The following is a 21,210-nucleotide window of genomic DNA, read 5'->3' on the forward strand; positions in this document are numbered from 1 at the left end:
AGCCAGAATCCTTATGGGGTACCTGCAGGTACCGACCGGTGGTCTGCAGAAACGCTGATTCATGTGTGTAAAATAAATATCCAGGCTTTTCAAGCTGCAGCATAAAAATGTGGAGAAACATCACCTGTAAACAGGTTTTTGTCACGAGGAAAGACACAGATCAGCTGCCAGACGGGTCCCAACATGGAGCTAGACATGCAAGTCCTGGTTGTCAGCCCAAGAATCCAGTTTACCGCTACCAGCAGACACTAAACCAGAAACAGGGGGGAGTTGTCAAACTCTACATATCTCCTCCTAAAACAACCATCTTTGGAAAGGCAGGCTAGCATTAACCCAGGAGGATGGGCAGTCGTCCGCCAGCCAGACAATCGGCTGACTGATTCCCGGCTTCCCCTGACTACATGCCAAAGTGTCCTAAAAGTGTCCCCAAGGAAGACACCAAAGCCCACGTTGCCTCCTGGGAATGAAGCCAGTGATAGTAGAAAGCAGTTAGGATGTATTACAGAAACTAGGCTGGGGTATTGTCATGTAAAAGTGCTCTGAACGGTCAACATATGAACAGAAAAGGTCTGTAGAAGCACATGCCATTTAACTTCCTGCAAATATGTCCTCTTATTATCCAGAATATCAATGTAAAGAATCATAACTGACTCTAATGTGAGCAGTGTTGGAGAGGAACTCAGTCATGTTCTTTCTCACTGCCTGACCTTCCTGATGAAGTCTTCCCACACTGTCCACCCCATATACTAAAGTCTAGCTCGCCACTACATAAAACCAAGAATGGTTCAGGCTCTTGGACATTTGTTTGTTGCATTTGGGTCTTTGAGGAAAAATAGCTCAGGGACTACAAGGTTTGGTGCTTTCTACATGCCGAAATGCACGAGTTGCTGAATAGATATTTGTTTTAAATGAAGTAGTCATAAAGGTAATACTCGAGTATAACTTAAAAATTTACATCTTTCATACAGTTGTGCTCATATTTATTCATACCCTTTCATTAAAGAAGGAAAAAAAACAGCTGCCTGTAAAATAAGCTGAAATTGACTAAAGTAATAATAAAAAATTTTTTTTAATGAAAATCATTACATTATTTTCTAATTCTGGTTCAATAGAATTTTTTTTTTTTTAAAAAAAGCAACAAATAAGATAATTTATTACACATTACATCAGTCATAAACTAATATTTAGTTGAACAATCCTTTAATGTTTCTGCTCCAGTCAGGTGTTTTCTGTTCCTCTCAGTCAGACTTCTGCACCTGTTGACAGGTATTTTGTCCCACTGTTCAACAGAAAAGTGCTCTAATATGTCCAGGACCAATTTGGTTTTTTTTTCTTTTTTTTTTTTTCTTTCTTCAGCTCAATTAAATGAAAAAAACAGTGTTATATTATATTACTAAATTATATTTTTGCAAATTTTTAGTTATTGTTCATTTTTTAAGTCTTCAGCTATTTGAGTGACTGTTGTAAATTCAGCTTTTTCTTTAATGAAAGGGGATGAATACATATGAGCACAACTGTAAATCAATAAACTACATCTTTCCTCTATCTGGAGCAGGAGAGCGCTGCAGTACCGCGTCCGGTCGGTAGATGGTGCTGCAGAGTCCGGTGATAAATCCTCCCCGGCAGCTCCGTCAGCTCCCCCCCCTGCTGACCCACATTCACCCTGCACCGTAACCAGCCATGCGGGGTGGACCGGCCACAGAGGACCGGTGAACACCGTGGAGTTTACCTCTGCAAACGATGCGGCGGACTCAGCTCTACGGTGTGCACGCGCTCGACAGCAGCTTAAGAAGAAGGAGGAAGCTGACTCCTCCGGCCGACACCGCCTGACTGGAACGACACCGCGGCTTCTATATCTCAGCCTTCCCGCAGCTTTTCCGCTTTTTATTATTATTATAAAGAATATTCTCTTCTTCACGTGTTGATCCAGCTGCTCGTGCTTTATTTCTGCGGCTCGGGAGGCGCGCTCACGTGCTTCTGGTGAGTGGTTATTTCTTGCACTTGTCAGGGAATTGTGCGCGCGGGGCTTGAGCAGGACGGGCAAGGTGAGCGCTGTCCTCACGTCAACCCGGCCTGCTGCAGACCTGCAAGCTCTGTAGGAAACCAGCAGCTCAGCGGGACTCCAGCTGAATGCCATGCAGCTGGGTTCAGCCTCCATGGCTGCTGCAGGGAACTGGGGAACCTACATTTTTGCATGGAGAGGTGTCTGGAGGAAAGTTCAGGTGAAGTCTGCAAGCGACTTTCCAAAGTAGATTACATCTGTGTGTGCAGAAGTGTTCTCTTCAATCCCTCTGGAGTCTTGATATGAATAATGGACGTGTTACAGGGCAGCTGTGGAATATAAATTGTGGCTCTCAGCCTGTCAGTATGGTTCATATCAGGCTGTCATGTGATCACATTTCTAGTGTGGCCAAACCAGGATCCTTCCTTAAAATGATTCATTTATTAATAGAATCGTTGCAGAAGCGATCTGCTACAAGGTTCAAGAGATGCAGATGTCTTTAAGACGTCTGTTCCATGCAGATGTCTGGGTACAGCTCGTTATGCTATTCTGTGCACGTGTATCATACCTAGAGTGCATTGGACCATGCAAACTATAAATGGAATCACTACAGATTTATGGTGCTTGCTCTGGTCCACGTGTTCCCATGTAGACCGATGTAAACATGCCATTATTAGGCCTTTCCTAACTAACAAGGATCTTGTAATTACGGTTGCATAATTGCCATATTATTGGCATTTAAATGAACAGACAGATGAAATGCTAAATAAATTAATTGTTTGGAAAATAAATAGCCAGTAAAATAGTATACTTTATGCTCTTTCTTCAGAGAGTCCTGCAAAAAAATTTAATAACCCATACTGGTTACAAAAAGTTGTCTAAAGGCTTCTAAAAGAGGTCTATGGAAAGCAGACAGTGCCATTATTAACTTATACTGTATTGGGCATAATGGGTCTGACCCAAAGACATCTGCCCATGTCATCTGTAGGTGGCCTGTCTCAGTTGACAGTCTCAGCAACTATTTGAAATATTAAGCCAGGGCTTACATGATATACAAAATTACAGTGTTACATAATTGTCATAATTTCAACACATGGACGTATGACTTTTTAAAAATTATTATATAAACTATTTTACTATTAGCTTTACATGGTTTGAATGAATAGTTAAATTATTACAAAGCTTCTCGTATACTAATGGGAATAAAATGAACACAGTTAAGTTTGAGAATGTCCATTAAATCGAGACTTTAGGAGAAATTTAGCAGAATGTTAGCAGTGTTTCAGCTTTGTTTTCTGTGTAAATTATAAGCGTCACTGCTTTAAGTGATGCATCTTGATACATCTTGTGCTGATTTTAATGACTTCATAAATGTTTGTAAATTATTATTATTTAGTTAATTAACAGAGACGCAGCTATAAAGTGCAGAAAGAACTATAAAAGTCACTTTTGGGAGACAGACCGGTTCGTCACCCAAAAGAACCCGGGCGGCACATAGCAGACAACTACATTAGCAGTAAGGTAGCAGCTAGCATTGCAGCTACTGTTACATAGCATGAGATTTCTTCATCGGGTTTGAAAGCTAGCATTTGGAAACATTTTGGTTTTTATGGACATAAGAACAGACAAGACCTGGACAAGACTTCCTCCATATTGTTTAAAGCCAAAATAAAATATAATTATAATACTCCAAACATGTGACAGCACCTCCGCCCAGTAACAGGAGGTTGTTGTTGCTAACTAATGCTAACACCTTTTCCCTCTAGCTTCCATGAGAAATATTAAAGACAGTATGAAGAAAATGTGTTTTACATGTGTAGAATTTATTTATGGTTTGACATGAATAAAGATAGTGGAGATTAATTAGTTTGATTACTCTAATTAATGGATTCCAAGTGGAGTATAAAGTAGTAGCCTATAAATGTAGCCATGAAATGAGAAAAAAAAACCTTAATAGGGAGAAAAGATTTATAAAATGCCTGATAAACATTTACTAATTGAATGGCAGCAGCTGAATCGCATTGGAATTGAATAGTGAGGTACTTTGGATGTCAGACCCCTATTTAATTGTATTTTAATGTTGTTTTTGAGAGTTTTGGAGGGGCTTTGGTGCTTAGTTTGCACTCAATCGCAGTGAGAAATGCTGCTCTGTACAAGATGAAAAAGACCACAACAGCCCAGAGAAATAATGGATTCGACCCTATTGCAGCTTTACTCACTTTATTTTGAAATACTAGAGGCACATATGCAATTTGTTTTAGCAGCTTGTCTTTCAACTAGAACCAGTAAATTTGAACATTTTACTCCACTGGTTTCCTGTTCAGGTCACAACAAACTTTAAGGTAAATAGTAAATGGCATGGCACCGTCATATCTACCTGACCTGGTAGAGTCGTATATACCTGGACGTCCAGCGGACTTAAACTGAGCCTTTATCTTTTGACCACAATGCGGTGGTGCAAACAGACTTCTAAAAAAGATTGTAAAAGTTTTTGCAGATGCTGTTTAACAGGAAGCAATGTGACATTTTTCACACCACATCCTCAAAGACCTTCACCTCAACAAAACATGGACACGACTGAACATTCTCTGAACAATCACAGCTGGATATAAAGCAGTGACAAATATACAACCGAACACAACATTTCCTGCCATCCAGATCGACTCTGGCTGACATTGTGTACAGTATCTTCCCTCAGTAACCCAGTTATGAGCTCCGTAGCCACTGGTTTTATTAAATCTCAGCAATATTGCAAAGATTTATTAGTCTGTTTGTTGTTTCTCTAAATGTGAAGAGAAATATAGTTATAGGCTGTAATATTTAGGACATAAAAACCAGTACTATTGATTTGTAGATGGTAGTTCAGAAGATTTATTCTTAGAAAATGATTAATAAATCTAAAATATATTAATCCTGATTTTAAAAAAAATGAGAAAAAAGGCATAGAAGGCATGGAAAGCCCTTGTTGAACTTGTGGTTGTCTACTATATTCATATATAAACAAACTCATAATCTCTGCTGGCAGCCAGACGTGACCTCTTTTGACGCCCCCCCACCCCCTCTCGTCTGGTCCAAGGCCAGCGTCCTGATTTAAGATAGCGGGGCATAGCGGTGGGGAGGATGAAGAGGAAGGGAGAGACAGGAAAAATCCTCCCCCTCTACTCATTATATGTGTGTGTGTGTGTCTGAACTTGGTTACATAAGCGGGGCTGTGCAGAGGCAGCCGCTGTTTCAGTTCCCCGAGGTCCGACGGTCTGCTGAGGTCTTACAGATGTAGACGGGTTGAGAGGAGGGCTTTAAAGTGATCTCAGCAGTGATCTGATGAGTTTGTTGGCATGCGTCCCCCATACTCTGTTATCTTGATTGATCTGCTCGACTAAATGCAACAAATTCCTAAGTAGGAGGTCATACAGCATAAAGCTGACATCAAAAGCTTTCACTGGGTTTCAGGCAGTAAGTGTTCAGAAAGAAGAAACCAGTGTGTCGAGTTGGGATGGGCCTTCCAAGCAACCACTGAGAATTATTCCGTCATTAGCAGTATACCAGTATTATTACCAGAATACCAGTACCACCCTCATTCCAAGTAGGTTAGAGGCTAAGCCAGGCTAATTTTCCAGCCTAATTTTTGTCTCTACTGATTCAATTACAGCACTGGGAAGTGTTGTGTTTGCCAGATGTGGCCCAGATGTGAGTTGTTGGGCCTGTACATAGATTGCAGGAATTTCCATGTGGGCCACATGATCTGGTCATGTGGCTGAGTTTTGGCAGCCAGACTCACATGGACTCAACATAAATCAAGCCAAATATAGGCCAAATGAAACTAAATGTGGGCCATACTTGAGCCAAACATCGTTTGCTATCTGTGTATGTTTCACTCTGCAGAACAGCACAGAACATTTTCTTATTCAGATGAAAAGCCCTGGGTTCATCTTTCTCGGCAGAATTTATCAGAACCATGGATTGTGGTGTTTTAGTGTTTCCCTGACGTTGATACAGCTTTGGTAGACCACCACAGCTATATTGTTAGCATCACACCCTCATAATGCAGAGAATGAAATTATTTCACATGAACAAAGTCCAAATGTGCACCTGCATTGCCACCTCAAGAAGTTCAGTGGTGGTAGGTCTGACATCTGGCGACGGGGAGAGGGGTGGGGCCTGATTAAACATCAGTGGTTACACCCACAGGCAGCAAAGTAAACTTTGAGAACAAGGTAAAGAACTGCTGGTGAGTTGCTTTATATTTTACAAGTTCCATCTCACACAGGAAGTGTCCATTTTCAATTAGTGGATTGCAGTGGTCAAACTCCACCCCTTTGAGTTGAATTGGTAAGATAGGGACCCCAAGAAAGGTCTAGACAAAGAAGGACGATGCAGGTCTGATGTTCTGCTACCCTTATCAGTCTGCCTGTGTATGGAACCATAGTCTGCCAAGCCAGATCTGTTGGTGGATTGTACGGTTATAACTCTGCAGATTCTGAACTTTATAGAAAATATTCAGCTTTGTAAATGAGCCACAACCTCAAGGTTTTCAATTCTCCTTCACAACTTGACAGGATTGTTGCCAGTTTATTGGTTGGAAAAATGCCCCTTGATCTTCATTTCTTGAATACAGCACTATCCTTCTGATTTGTTAACAATAATGCCACTGACCTGACTGCTATGAAAATAACATGCCTACCAGACAGTAGTGTTGCTAGATTAAGGACCACCTCGCCCCAGACAGAGTTATACTGGTCAGCTTTGGGGCTCTGGACGTATTATGTCGTTTGCTCTAATATTTCATGCTACTTGTGTGATTTGTGAGAATGCATTATATTTTTTTCAGACATGCCAGAGGCAAGTTATGCTCTTATTACAATCCCACAATATTGTAGCTGAAAGCTGTCGTCCTTCAGGTCATCCAACTGGTAAATCTCTTCCAGGCTGCCATATTTAAGCTTCTTCAGCCTTCAAACCCTTTGATGCCTCATCTACAAGCCCCTTTGATATAAACCGTCTCCTCCTTTCCAAGCTGTATGCAACTCCATCTTATTGGTGCAGTTCTGTAAGCCAGGGGGTGTCTTTACGGCTGCTCTCCCCAGGCTTTTCACATAAATGCATAAATGGGCAGGGAGGTGCCAGAGAAGAGGCATTCTACTGATATGCTAGATGATATAAATGAGATTCTCTTTGATGAAAAGGGTCTGAAATGCATGTAACGTGATGAAGGATGATTGCAGTTCGACGGCTTAGTTTTTTTCCCCAACCAGTCTAAACTTATTAAAATAAAATATTAATGTAAAGCACATGGACTGTATAGAAAAGCTGGGCGGAGCCTCTGTGACGTCGCCTGTAGGTTTCTGAAGAGTTGAATTGAAGCTCATTAAGCAAGTGTGACACTGTTGCTCTTGGAAATACAAAAATACTCAAAGAGGTGGAGCTGAGAGGGGGCTGTGAGCGTGGGGGTGGATGATTGACATCTATTGAACTCTGACCTTTTAGGAGCTTAGAACTAAATGAGCTAACAGAAGTTAACCTGCTAACAGAGACAGGTGGATTAAAGTTAAGTCACACTGTCAACTGGCTAAAAACTGCTGTTGTTCTACCCTCTGCCTCCATGCAGTGGGATATTGGGTACCTATCAATCAAAAGGACACGCCCCTAATAATTTCTACGTGACATTACTTAAAAGACTAGGTTTTATTAACTTAAGCTATTAAACCTAAAATGGATTTTTGAAACAGACTGTAAACATGTTTATTTCTGCTGTGAATTTGGTCTTTTTAACATGGGAGTCTATGGGGATTTGCTCTGTTTTGGATGAGAGGGGAACTGCAATTTTTGGCTCTTCTGCAAAGGCTTCACTGTTAACCACTGGAGGTTGCAGCTTGGTTAAGCAATAAATTTGAAGACCAGTTAGTTGGGTTAATATAATCACGCACTGTTGATGTTACATTTTTTTTCTAACTGTGACTTATAAACAACATGGACAACTCATCTTCCTTAAGGCCAAACATGTCTGTTTGTCCATCTCCTGCACCAGTAACATGCGTAATTTGGTCCATTTTCAAGGGACTTACCTATCCATCACATGATGTAAAAAAACGTAGCAGGGCACCAAAAGACACAGGGGCAGAGTTGTGTAGATGACACACAACCAGGGAAAGGAACAAACCAGAGAAGATGAACAGGAAGAAAACAATGCAGAACTTGCCAATTAAAATGCTACTAAATAGGAAGCAGAAGAAGTTCAGAGTAACTAAAAACTAGCTAAAAAAAAAAAAAAAAAGAAAATGTGGTTTTATTCTTCTTCTGGTGTTTTTGGACAGTTGTACCCAACTTTATAGTGATGCATTGCCGCTAATAACCTTTGTCAAAACACAGAAGTGGACTCTGAAGTCAGCACTGCCCACTAGGATGAACAGACCTAACTCCAGCAACGTAAAAGACGCATGGAAGTATGAGGGCAGCAACTTATGAAAATGTTTGAAACAGGCGTTGCTAAAATATGTACACAAGGGAGTATAAAAGGGCCTTAAATCTCAAGCCATGGCACACACATTAAACCTAAACAGTTTGAGTTTATTACAAATTGTATGTGACCACAAAAGTCTACCTGGAGTTCCAGATCATTTCAGGATCAATTTATAAACAAAATTATCCAGCCACGCTAAGAATCCGGTAAACTATACCACATAAAATGAAAGAAAACACATTAATTTACCTCTCTAATCTAACAAACCCTGGAGAAAATGAATATAAAAGAAAATGATAGCCACCCCTCCAACAATGCATCATTTATGGTGAACATGTTGTGTTTCGCTACCACAGTAGCCAGTTGGGGAGTGAGGAAGATGGCCTCCAGCAGACAGTCCTATGTAATCTGCTGAAGGTTGAGCCAATCACAGCTTGGTATCTACAGACTCTAGTCTTCACACAGTAAGTTAAACAGTAAATGACGTGTCGCGGCTCTGCCTCACTTCAGCTTTCCGAGCATTGCCATGCTAATGATCTACACAAGGATGGGCGATATAGCCAGTAAATTATATCACAGGGATGTTCTAGAATAGGTTGATGTTTGTGTCCTCAGTCACACAATCAGTCACATCGTCGGTATCCTTCCACCTTTTACCCAACTTGTAATATACATTACCAGTCAAAAGTTTGGACACACTTTCCCATTGGATTTAATGGAAAAGTGTCTCCAAACCCTTAACTGGTTTTGTAGAATGGAGCAAAATAATATTTCTGCAATTCCTTGCTATTCTAGTTTGGTTTGGTTTTTGCTTGTAGACCCTGCAGTTACTTAATAGTTGAAAAAGTTTTACTTTTTATTTTATTTGTTTGGTCTCCATTTTTCTTTCTTTTTATTTATTTATCTTTTAATAAAACAGAGTTGCTGGTAGGGTCTACATGTAGCAACAGAGTTGTAAAGTTTTGCTAGCAGAATATGTAATGTATGTGTGTTAGAAGTGGTGTGGTCTACAAGCATATTGGCTGCATGTTCTTACTCATTAATAGCGTGACTTGGGGAAAGAAACTGCTGGTGTCTGTACTGCTTAGTGCTAATTCTCAGATAAGCTTCCTTGTAGGTTAAACACAAAAGGTAAACCTGCTAAGTGTCAACATATTAACATCGTCACTGTTTTTCCCATGAGGACCCTGGTGTTAAGCTCAATGCACATTTTGATTTTCTTACTGGTTTACACATATGGTCTTGCTTGTCACCATGACAACCCCAATTTACTAAACACAGCAAGTAGCACATGCATTAATGTAGCCATATCTAATTTATGTCCTCAATACACAGTGGATTAAAATGAAGTTTAATTGTCATTTCTTGGTCATTATTGTCTCTTTGACAATCTCCAAACGTAAAGCAAACATCAGTGTATGATGAAAAGGGTTTCATCTGGACAAATCAGGATGCCAATCAAGTTCTTTGATTTCTCAAGTACTTTTAATGCAATTCAGCTGCTCTGTTATGCAAGCAGCTGCATGTATTCCAGGAGGATTCCTCCACAACTATCTGCCTTCCCAACGGCTTGTGAGAGTGAAGGTTGTGTGTCTGAAATGGTGACGATATGCCCAGACTTTGTCTTGTGATCCTGGATCCATGTTTCCTGCTCCAACAAACCTGATTCAAATTAAATGTCTTAACCTCAATAACATCCTGTCAAGTTATACCCAAGCATGTTGACCCATTAATTTGACTGAGTTTTGCAGCAGGAAACATCTAAAAGCTGCAGGACTGCAGACTTTTCCCATCCTGATGTAGATGATGATGTTGTGACCATATTTTTGCCATATTGACCAGTTCTACTCCTAATCATGGAACAGAACAACGAAACACTGCAGTTGTTTTGGGATGTCAGCATCTCCTGCAGTGTTATAAATGAGTTGCTGTGGCAGTCAGGTGTGTTGGAGGAGGGAAACACAAAACACCTGCAGGACCTCAGCCTTTGTGGGACTAAGCGGGACATCCCTGCGATGCTGCAGGGCAGTAATGCTACGAAGAATGTAGTCTTTTATATATGAAAGTGAAAGATTTGCTCTCTCTAAGGATAATTCTAGATTTGCCAACAGACATGTAAACACATCTCCCGCCGTCATCTTCTCTGTTGAAAATGGACTGAGAGCTAGAGGAGTGACTACAGCAGGACGTGGTCCGGAGACGACATAGAAAGGACAAACGCGGTGCTCTGAATGAACTGTTGCAGACAGTCTGAAGCCTTTTCTCAGCCTCTCTGAGGATTTGACCTCTCTTGTACAGTAAGACTCACACAGCAACTCCTGAGAGACGGTTTTCTGGCGACTCGCTTCATTCTGAAGCTGTGGGAGAAAAGAGAGGCTGTTCAACACAGCGGGGAAATAAGGGAGGCACTGTGAAATTAAAGGTCATGCTCCAGACTTGGATCCACAATGCTAGAAGCGTCTGCCAAGCTCCCCCTACTCATAGAAGACCCAGCAGAAGAGCTGCACGAAGCTACAGCGGATGGATTTACATACAGTAGCTCCTCATTTATAACCTATCACACCTCATACACATCATTTACTCTTCCTTTTTGTAATAAAACACTGCAGGTCAGTGAAGGTGTGTAAGAATATGATCTGTGACCTGCTTTATCTCATGTCAGCGATGAAGAGGATGATGATGATAATGTTCCTGTAAACAATGTTTAACAGTAAAGTTATGGCTTTTATTCTTCTTGTTCATTTATTCCCAAACAATGAATGACCTTAAATTTGTTTATTGCAAACAGTTGCTAGTTTGTACAATAATCCTAATTTGCAGTGGGGGTTGGATAATGCTTTCCTGTCGTCTCCACCCCAACCAGTCGAGGCAGATGGCTGCCCTCCCTGAGCCGGGTTCTGCCGGAGGTTTTCTTCCTGTTAAAGGGGAGTTTTTTCCTTCCCACTGTCGCCTCGTGGGATGGGGGATTGGATCGAAGTCATGATTTGATGCAATCAGTTGGTAGAATTGGTTTGAATGATGTGCATGTTGATTCATGTATGTAAAGTGCCCTGTGACAACACTGTTGTGAAGTGGCGCTATACAAATAAAGCTGAGTTAAATTGAATTGAATTGAATAATGTGGTAGTGCAGTGGTTCTGTAGGTGCAGCATAGCACGTTTCCAACTTTACGCAGTCCATAGCATGCAGCATTGGACATACCTTGATCAATAACTCGATTACCTTCCCGTGTTTTGTACTTTCCCACTACCTCAATCACCTGTTTTATCAAAATAATCCATTTACCTGTCCGCGTCATGCTTTTCCGTGTTATAATGCCCATCTCAAATGTCCAACCAATCATGTTACATGATAGTTTTCTGAGACACAGAAAAAAAGTTCTGCCAGCCTGATGTGTCGAGAGCTGTCTTTAAGAGAACAAGGTAATGTCTTTTTCTTGTTGGGGTCTCGAGAACAAGAAGTTCTTACTTCTCGTGGAGTATGTAGCAGGCTTTAGTCCTGACTGCCAGCTGTGGACATAACGCCATGTTTAACCAGTCAGCAGGTAATCTGAACAGGTCCTGGATCACATGGTAAGATTAGAAAAATAGCTTAACATATTTATAATAAAGCAAAAATGTAGCAAACACAGAATCTGATCTGAGAAGGGTGAGGAAAACCCCATGCGGAAGTACCAGAAACTGCAGTTCCCCCTTGAGCCACTAGGGGCTCCAAAATAGAGTGAATCTCCATAGACTCCCATGTTAAAAAGACCAACTTCACAGCAGAAATAAACATGTTTACAGCCTGGTAAAAAAAAATCCATTTTAGGTTTAATAGGTCAGGTTTACCTTCATCACAACTGTGGGGGGAGTGAATTTTTTTAACCCCTCCCTTTCGACATTTCGGGGGTGTCCTTTTGATTGACAGATACCTGATATCCTGCTTCAAGGAGGAGGAATGTAGAACAACCGCAGTTTTTAGCCATTCTACAGCGTGATTTAGCTTTAGCCCGCTTACCTCTGTTAGCTGGTTAGTTACTGTTAGCTCTGGGTTAGCTTGGTTAGCTCTTATCTACTAACAGGTCAGAGTTGCTAGATGTCAATCATCCACCCCCACGCTCACAGCCCCCATCTCTGCTCTACATCTTTGGCCATTTTTATATTTCCAGGAGTGACAAAATGTGTAACGCTGCCAAGATGGCGATGGTGGGAACCTCCTAATGAACTTCAGTTCAGCTCTTTAGAAACCTACAGGTGACGTTACAGAGGCTCCGTCCATCTTTTCTATACAGTCTAAGGTTGGGGCGTGTTTATCCCTGTAATGCTGGTCTATTGTTGCTGGCAAAATTGGAAACAGCCACCAAACAAAGCAGCACATGAGGCTCTAATGGAAATCATTTACAGGTTCATGAGACTGATGGACACTGGGGAGGGAAAGTGTTATGGTTGGACGACATCTGAAGGGTCTGACAGTCCATCAAGGATTCATTTCTGCAACTTTGAGGAGCTGCATCCTGAAAGTTGTCTTAGTCTGTCAGAGTGGACTCTCACTACCGTCTTAAATTATGCATCAGCTTACATTCGTCATTCAGTGTTTTCTATACGAGTCAGATAAAAAGTGTAACAGTCTGAGCAGCAACGTGAAGCAGCGCGACGTGGGAACGGACAGGTTCATCATTTCCTGCATTTATTTTTTATTTTACAAAGTTTGTTTTTAGCTTCTGCTTGAACTTACTAATACATTTCACCTCCTGATGTATGAACTAACTACATAAAGTCATTAAAACAAAGCGACTTTCACCAAACTGTTATAGAAAGAAAGTTTCGGTGGACACGTTAAAGCCAGTCATCTTTCGCTCCATTCTGAAACTCCATCTGACCTCTGGATGAACTCACCGTCCAGCTTTGGATAAGACATGTGCTTGCAGGATGATCCAATTTTCGGCCTTTTTTTATTTCTTCTCTTTGCAGCCTGAAGACATGATAGTGGAATTAAGAGGCGCAGCGTTTTTGTGGTAACTCACAATGGCACCCTGTGTTTAAAAAGGTCCCTAAAGGGAAATGTAGACAGTTTGCTGAACTACAGCTTTTTCCCGCTTAGTTGACTAAAAATGTGTACTTGTGGCTAACTTTTAATGTTTGTATGCAGGGATTTGTTATTAAAGTGGAACTATTCTGTGCATTTCAGGCTAATTTATTTTTATTTCTGAGACCAGAAGGGCTGGGATTGATGGAGTTATTGTCACAAATGGCTTTATTTACTTCAGACCGACCCTCTCCGTAGGCTGTCAGATCAGCCTGCGGGCAAAACGAGTGGATTGAGACTCTTCCGCATTAAGCCCCGCCTCCCGCCACTGCACTACATCGGGAGCGCGCACCGCACCTGCTTTGGCCGTCATTGTAACGTCTCATAAACAGAAGGAATAGGCTAATATGAACTCAATAAAAAAACAAACTACAATGTCAACACATAGCATCCAGCCCTACATGTTGGAACCTGAATCAGAGCCTGAAAACGAAGTGGAAAACAGCAACCCACAGCAACGAATGCAGCAGGATGTCTCTCTTTGGTAAACTCACCAGCCATCGTTGGAAATAACTTTATCCCACGTTTTCCACCCGCCTGATGTATTTGTACATGCCCTTGTTAACCAGTAGAAGGTAACCAATCACCGAACCTTATCCCCCGGGACGTCACAAGGATTTCCAAGTAGAAAAAACTCTCTAAAACGACGCGTTTTTCGTCCCCATGGAAACCAAACGGAGAGAGTGCTGGAACTCAAACTCAAACATGTGTTTAGGTGATAAAAAACGATGCCGTTCACATGTCTGATGAGGATTCAACACTGTAACACTGTAGAAAGCTCAGAAAACTCCAAATACCATAATAGCACCCTTTTAAGGCTGCTACAGACAGTGATTTTGATTATCGACCAGTCACCAGTTATTCAGGTGATTACATTATTAATGTGATAATATATCAGTTGTAGCTTATGGCAGCAATGTGCAGCTGCTCTTTCATAACTATCATGAGATTCCAGCTTGAAATATTATCTCCAAGTATTCTATCTAAAAATAAAACATGAGATTTAATCTTATCCAATAACTCTGAATGAACATTACAGCTTGCGGTAAAATAAGGAAAACAAGGCGCTGGGCTTGTTGAGGCTTTTCGTCACTTCATTTGTGTGTGACATCAAAGCTTCTTTCTCAGGTAATTAATGTTGTTTCCCTTTCGGCTTTTCCCCCTGAAGGGGTCGCCACAGCCAATCATTGGCTTTAAACTACCGAGTTGGTACGGAAGCCTCATTCGCATGGTTGCGCTATGGCACAAGTATGACACCTGATGCAACCCTCTGCATTTATCAGGACTTGGGACCAGCCCATCTTGGACCCCTCTGTCCCCCTGGGGCTGCAGCGTAGGGGAGCAGGACTTGGCATACATGCCGACGCCATTCACCTGCTCTTTTAAAATTCATATAAGTAACGATGAAACAACGAGTTGTGCTATATAACCGTCTAATGGATGGATGCAAGTTGTTTAATCCACTTATACCATGGTCCCACACAGTATTTTATAACAAACTTTATTTCTTTTTACAAAACTTGCTCAATATGCTGATGTACAGGAACTATTTTATGTTGGCCTTGATGTAGTTTCTTTGCTTAACAACCGTTGTCAAGCTACAGCGCGTTTCTGTCGTTCACCTGATAAAAGCCAGCTGATCTGCATAAGTTTATTAACAGGTTGCTATGGTGACACAGAGGGATATTACAGTGATTTCACTCGTAACTACGTGATGTATATACAAAAACAATGCACAGCAGTTTGCATTAATTAATTAATTAATTAATTAAAATGAATGAATTAAAATTATCACTGACCATGGTATAAATGGTTTTAATGAGCCTTAAGTCGGGATTCTGGACTTGCTATGGATATCACACACGTCTATAGTTACATCACCGTCCTGATGGTACACCCATTAAACCAGCTGTTAACCCCTAAACCCCCCGGTTTAGAGGTTAGAATTAGGGCTGGGCAATATGGCCGAAAAATAAAATCTCAGATTTTTTTAAACCAAATCCAATTTCAGATTTTAATTCATTTTTCCCTTTACTGTAAAGAAAACAATAGTAATAAATGACAAACTTAAAAAATTATTATTTTTCAAAAATGCTTTTATTGCAGTCAGCCTAGGAGTTTACCTAAATTTAAAGTGCAACTAAACAAGCTGTTAGACAAGATTGTAAAAAGAGATGCAGGCGCTGCCGCTGTAAACATTATAACAACCAACATGTTTGTACTTAGTGCGTTTCCACTGTGAGATAGTTTTTAAGTTTTGATCATACATTTAAGAATAGGCCTCACGTCACTTGTGTAACTTTACTCTAAAACAAAAAACTAATAAATTAATAAAGTATTTTGTATTTTGACATTAAATAATCAAAACAATTTCCCACATTGGCAATGAAGTAATAAAAATGAATGTTTCTTTACACTTATCATGTGTTTCGAGAAAATTGACCTCTTTCATACAAAATACTATTTCTTTTAAAAAAACATCCCTAAATGTTAATTAAAGTTATATTTCTAACATACATGTATTATTACATCCTTGCTATTTTTTGTTTGATTTACACATTTTTGGCAATCAATCAAACTTTATTCATAAAGCGCTTTTCCAACATAAAATATGTAACGCAAAGCGCTTGTTTAAAATCAGACATTAAGGAAACACACAGACAGACACATTATATAAAAAAAATACCTCCAATCCCCCTTTTTAGATACATCTAAATGAGAAAGCTAAGTGCAGACGGACTAGTCGTGGAAACCCCATCCGAGGAGCCGTTTGCACCGGGGCAGTGCAATGGCAGGCACCAGTAGCACTGTACCCTATCCACCACCGCCACCCCAGTTGCAGACAGCCCCCACAAAGGAAACACTGGAAACACCATTTAAAACATATAAAATGTATTAAGACAAAACTTAAAATGAAAACATAAAATAAATAAAGAAAGATAAGCCTGTCAGCTGCATCTGGCTTCAGACTCCTGTGGGGTGTGACAACGCCCCCTCCCACACTGAAAAACCCTGCGTTTCCATGACACCTAGAACTGCACAAAAACTAAATATTACCACAAAAACCCTCGAATGGAAACACCTACATCTAAAAAAAAAGTAAAATATTGCTAAATTTTTTACAATCTTAACAGGTGGTTTTTCAGACATTTCGATATGGAAATACATTGCAGAAGTGTAATGGAAACACTTTTTTTGCGTTTACGTGTCCCCAGACGTGACGTGGGTGGTCGTGACCATATATGGTCGTGACCAGTTAATTCCCGGTAAAGATGCCGCGGTGTGGCATTAACAACAGCGAATTTCAGAGTTTTAGAAAAGAAAGTGACGGAGAAAAGCTCCGAAGCAAATTCTCCGCAGCAAGTAGAAAACCCTAAAATAACGCTACGTGCCCACTTTGCATTAACCACAATATTTGTAAAATCTCACGAGAGAACAAGATTTTACGACACTTGATGCTAATGGGCTAAACACTGTTCAATGGATATACCCGCAAATAACAATTGTTGTTTGTCGAAATGTTTTTATTTTGCAAAAAAAAATGTGATGGAAACGCAGAGCGGGCACTTGTTGTTCGTTTCTAGCTGCCCTGTTGTTGTTTATGCGTTTCTGTTGGAAACTAGCGGGAGTGCGCTGACGTCACTATAAGGTACGGAAGCCCAAAAGGTGCTGGCGGGGCAAAAAAAATCCAGATTTTCATAAAAATAAATCTTCATAAACAGCAAATTAGAATTATTTGGTTAAATCAATCAATCACCCAGCCCTAGTTAAAATGATAAAATACTGAAGTGTATATGTTGGTCTGATGCTGTGGAGCTAGATAAAAAAGTCCTGACTGGGTGATGCCGAACTAAGTTGTTGCTTATCCGCACATGGAGGAAATCTCTGAACCAGATAAACTTCTGTTTGCATCATGAAAAATATGAAAGTCTAACTGAAGCTGCAACATGAGTGATACCTGATGCCTCGGTCCCTGGCTGGAAATGAGGTTTCTGCATAAACTGTGAAGGCAGAGGTGGAACATGCCTGTCAACTTCCTAAATGGGTCAATGGCCTTTAAAGAAACAAACGCTTTTCTGTGTGTAATGTGAAACTCAACAGGTTTGTTCCGAGCCAGGCAGCGAAGGAGAGAACGTGTTCCCAGATGGTTCCCTCGCATGGCTGGAAAGGTCTTTGTTTTATTTATTAGTCACATACTGGCTGCAATTCTGTGTTTTAATCTTTTTCGCTGGGTGATAAAACTCAACTTAATGCAGTTTTTTTCTGTGGTCTCCATTGTGAGATAATCATAATTTAACCCATAGAACTCAGAATGAAATATATGATAGTTTCTGAAAAACATTTTTTTGCAGAACAATCTTGTGTCTTCTGCACCTTAATGGACACCAGAAAGTAGATTACTCTATAATGATTCTGACATATCACATGGGGATAAATGGTACATATCCCTAAAATATTCTGATGCTTTTTATTTTACATTTTGTCTTTATATTATACTCACAGAATTGGACTTACCTATCACTTTTAAGATGAAAAGATGATCTGGACACCAGAAAAGGTTTGAGAGGGAGGCGAGGACTAGGAACTGCAGGGCAGGGCCCAGAACAGCTGAGTAACCATGAAAACTGTTATTGCTTTTTGCATATTAGTGTGTGGTTGTTTATTTAAGTGGTTAATTGACAATAAATTTGCAGTCAGAGTTTGTAAGTGATTGTGCGAACTATAGCATGCAGATCAGAGAACAAAGACAACTAACATTACATAATTTACATTTTTAAAAAAACTACTAAATTGTAAAGTGGAAAAATAATTGGATGCATTACATCAGGCACCATCAAAAACACTAGAAAATATCATAATATTCAGACGTTACAAAGTCAACCCTGAGGCAGAGGGGCCCATGGCGATAAGGGGGTCCCAGGGGTCCAGAATTCCTAGAAACTGCCCTGATCAGATCAGATAGATCCATAAGAAAGACTTTTTTAAAAATGCAGCTAAATTATAAATAATACATGCATCATTTATTTTACATAGAGAGGCAATTAATGATGAAAAAACATATTTAAAAAAAAAAAAATTATATATCAGTGCTGGGAGGGCTTATGGAGAACCACACCATACTCTGCATATTCATTATTTTATTTATTTATGTATATTTAATATATACACAACACACTATATAAGTCCCTAACTTCCTAAGTTGTGCTGTAGAGACATAGTAGTTCAGAGCTGGCGAGTGTTTAGACTTATATGTGGGTCAATTTATAAAATCTTGAGGAAAATTAAATGAGGCCTTTATTAGAAAGTTCTTTTTCTTTTAAAGGTGATGGTACACCCCCACCTGTTTCATTATACGCCGATTTTTCTTTTGTTCACCTTTTGTCTTCATACAGTCTTTTTACTTCATCTCGTTCACATCGTTTTATCGACAGTATTAACCTTTTTATACAGTGTTTGTTTATCAGTCAGATTGTTCTGCTTTAGGTCATGTTTCCACTCCAACCTCTACATGCTGCAAACCACATCATGTGCAAAACCATTTAAACAGAGAGTCTGCAACACGTTTGCAGCTGCCAACAATTTATGCAGTTATTCATTCATTATCAGAACCACTTGGTCCGATTAAAGGTCGCAGGGATGCTGGAGCCTATCCAGCAGTCTTTGGGCGAATAGTAGGAATGTGCAATAAAATATTGTTGGTAGTTTATCGTTACAAATGCCCCCCCGCAGTAGGAATTACCAATCCCACAATAAAAAAAATAAATTCCCATTGATTACGTGTCTATGTTTGCAAACCCCGATGACGTACGCGACGCTCACAACCCAACACGTGTGGAGTAATGGCAAAGATGGCGGAAGGACATGCCGGTTAGCAAAGTGCTTATTCGCCAACAAGGCACCGCCATCTCTGTTATCTGGGACTGCTTTGAGTTCAGAAAGTCAGACACAGAGCAGAAATTTATTTGCAAGGTTTGCAGACAAATAGAGTAAACAAAGTTCAGCGACACCACCAGTTTATTCCACCACCTCAAACACAAACCGGCTGCGGGAGCCGCCGCCGTGTCGATCAGCGTGTCCAATCTGCTGCTGTTCCTCTCGCCACAAAACCGATGCAACTGATGACATCATACTCATTTTAACAGAGAAAGTACATTTTTGTTATGTTTTAACTGAGTGAAACGTAGAGATGTGCTGAACAGAAACGATGTTAACGCATGTTGCTGCTTTACTCTTCAGGTTATGCATTTGCCTGATGCTTGTTTACGTTTTGGATCTAAAGGCCAATTAATGTGACTTACGCATTCATATATATATATATATATATATATATATATATATATATATATATATATATATATAAAAAGATTTATATGGAGAACACCACAGTATCGTTTCCAGTGGCATCTATAAATTATTACTTTAAGAATCGAGGATGGTGCATTTCATCAATAAAACAGGGAATCTTCATAAATCCTGAAATGGCCTGATGTCATTCAAGAGTCAGCTGTTACTTACATCCACCCACGTACCCTCTTAAGGTGGAGTTTGACCTCAGAAATAGTGTTTTGCCTGCCAAAAAGGGATTAAAGCTCATATATTGCTTAATAAAACAACTATTTCACTGTATATGGCTACTGTTAAGGAATAGTGTAGGAAAGAGCCTCCAAGAAGTCAGGCACACAGATGCTTCTCAAGCCAGTTCCTTTATTTTGGTCACTTGTTGGGGCAGTGAGGGACTGGCGGAAAACTGGAAGGCAGGCTGGTACTGGAAAACAAGACGGGGGGGAGATTTCTTTAGACTCTCTTATTTAGTTTACCAACACCAAACGCTGGTTGGCCATACAATACCACCGGCAAGCAGACGAACTGGCAATGGCTGGAGAGCAGTCCTCAGTCTTATCAGCCAGGCTGAAACGAGGAACAGCTGCAGCCACTCAGTCAGGACGCACCTGAGGAAAAATATCACATCCCTCCAGGCCCAACAGCTACAGTTCATATAAGAGAATCATATTCCACAGTTTTGGGCCAACTACTTATTTACATTCACACCCATATCTTTTTAAGATGGAATTTGACCTCAGAAAGGGAGTTTGTAGAAGCCTTCAGTGTTATTTTGGTGATAGATTCATTGTTAAATATTAGTTTATTTATTGTAATTTTCCTCATTACCGTGACAAACGCCAGGAATTATTGTAAGAAAATTTTTAGACCTAAGCAGGCTGCATGGTGACATAGTGGTTAGCACTGTGGCCTCAAGAAGGTCACTGGTTCGATCCTTGGCTGGGGCAAGGTTTGGTTAGCTTGTTAGGTTAATTGGTTACTCTAAATAGTGAGTCAGTGTGAGTGGATGTTTGTCTCTGTGCGGCCCTGTGATGGACTGGCGAGCTGTCCAGGGTGTACCCTGCCTTTTGCCCAAAGCCAGCTGGGATAGGCTCCAGCTTCCCTGCGACCCTGAATTGGATTAAGCGGTTTGGAAAATGAATGAATTAAATTTTTAGACCATATTTCCCATCCCTAGGTGGCGGCGGTGTACACCCTGGACAGGTCAACAGTCCTTTGCAGGGCAGGTGTGCGATCACTCTTATTTAATCACCCTCAAACCGTGGTTCAGTCCCAAACGCAGAATTCCACATTGCACATGCGGATTACAAATCACACATTGGGATCTTAGTAGATCTGGCCC

This window comes from Telmatherina bonti (assembly GCF_933228915.1).
Source record: "Telmatherina bonti genome assembly, chromosome: 14".
Lineage (NCBI taxonomy): Eukaryota > Metazoa > Chordata > Actinopteri > Atheriniformes > Telmatherinidae > Telmatherina > Telmatherina bonti.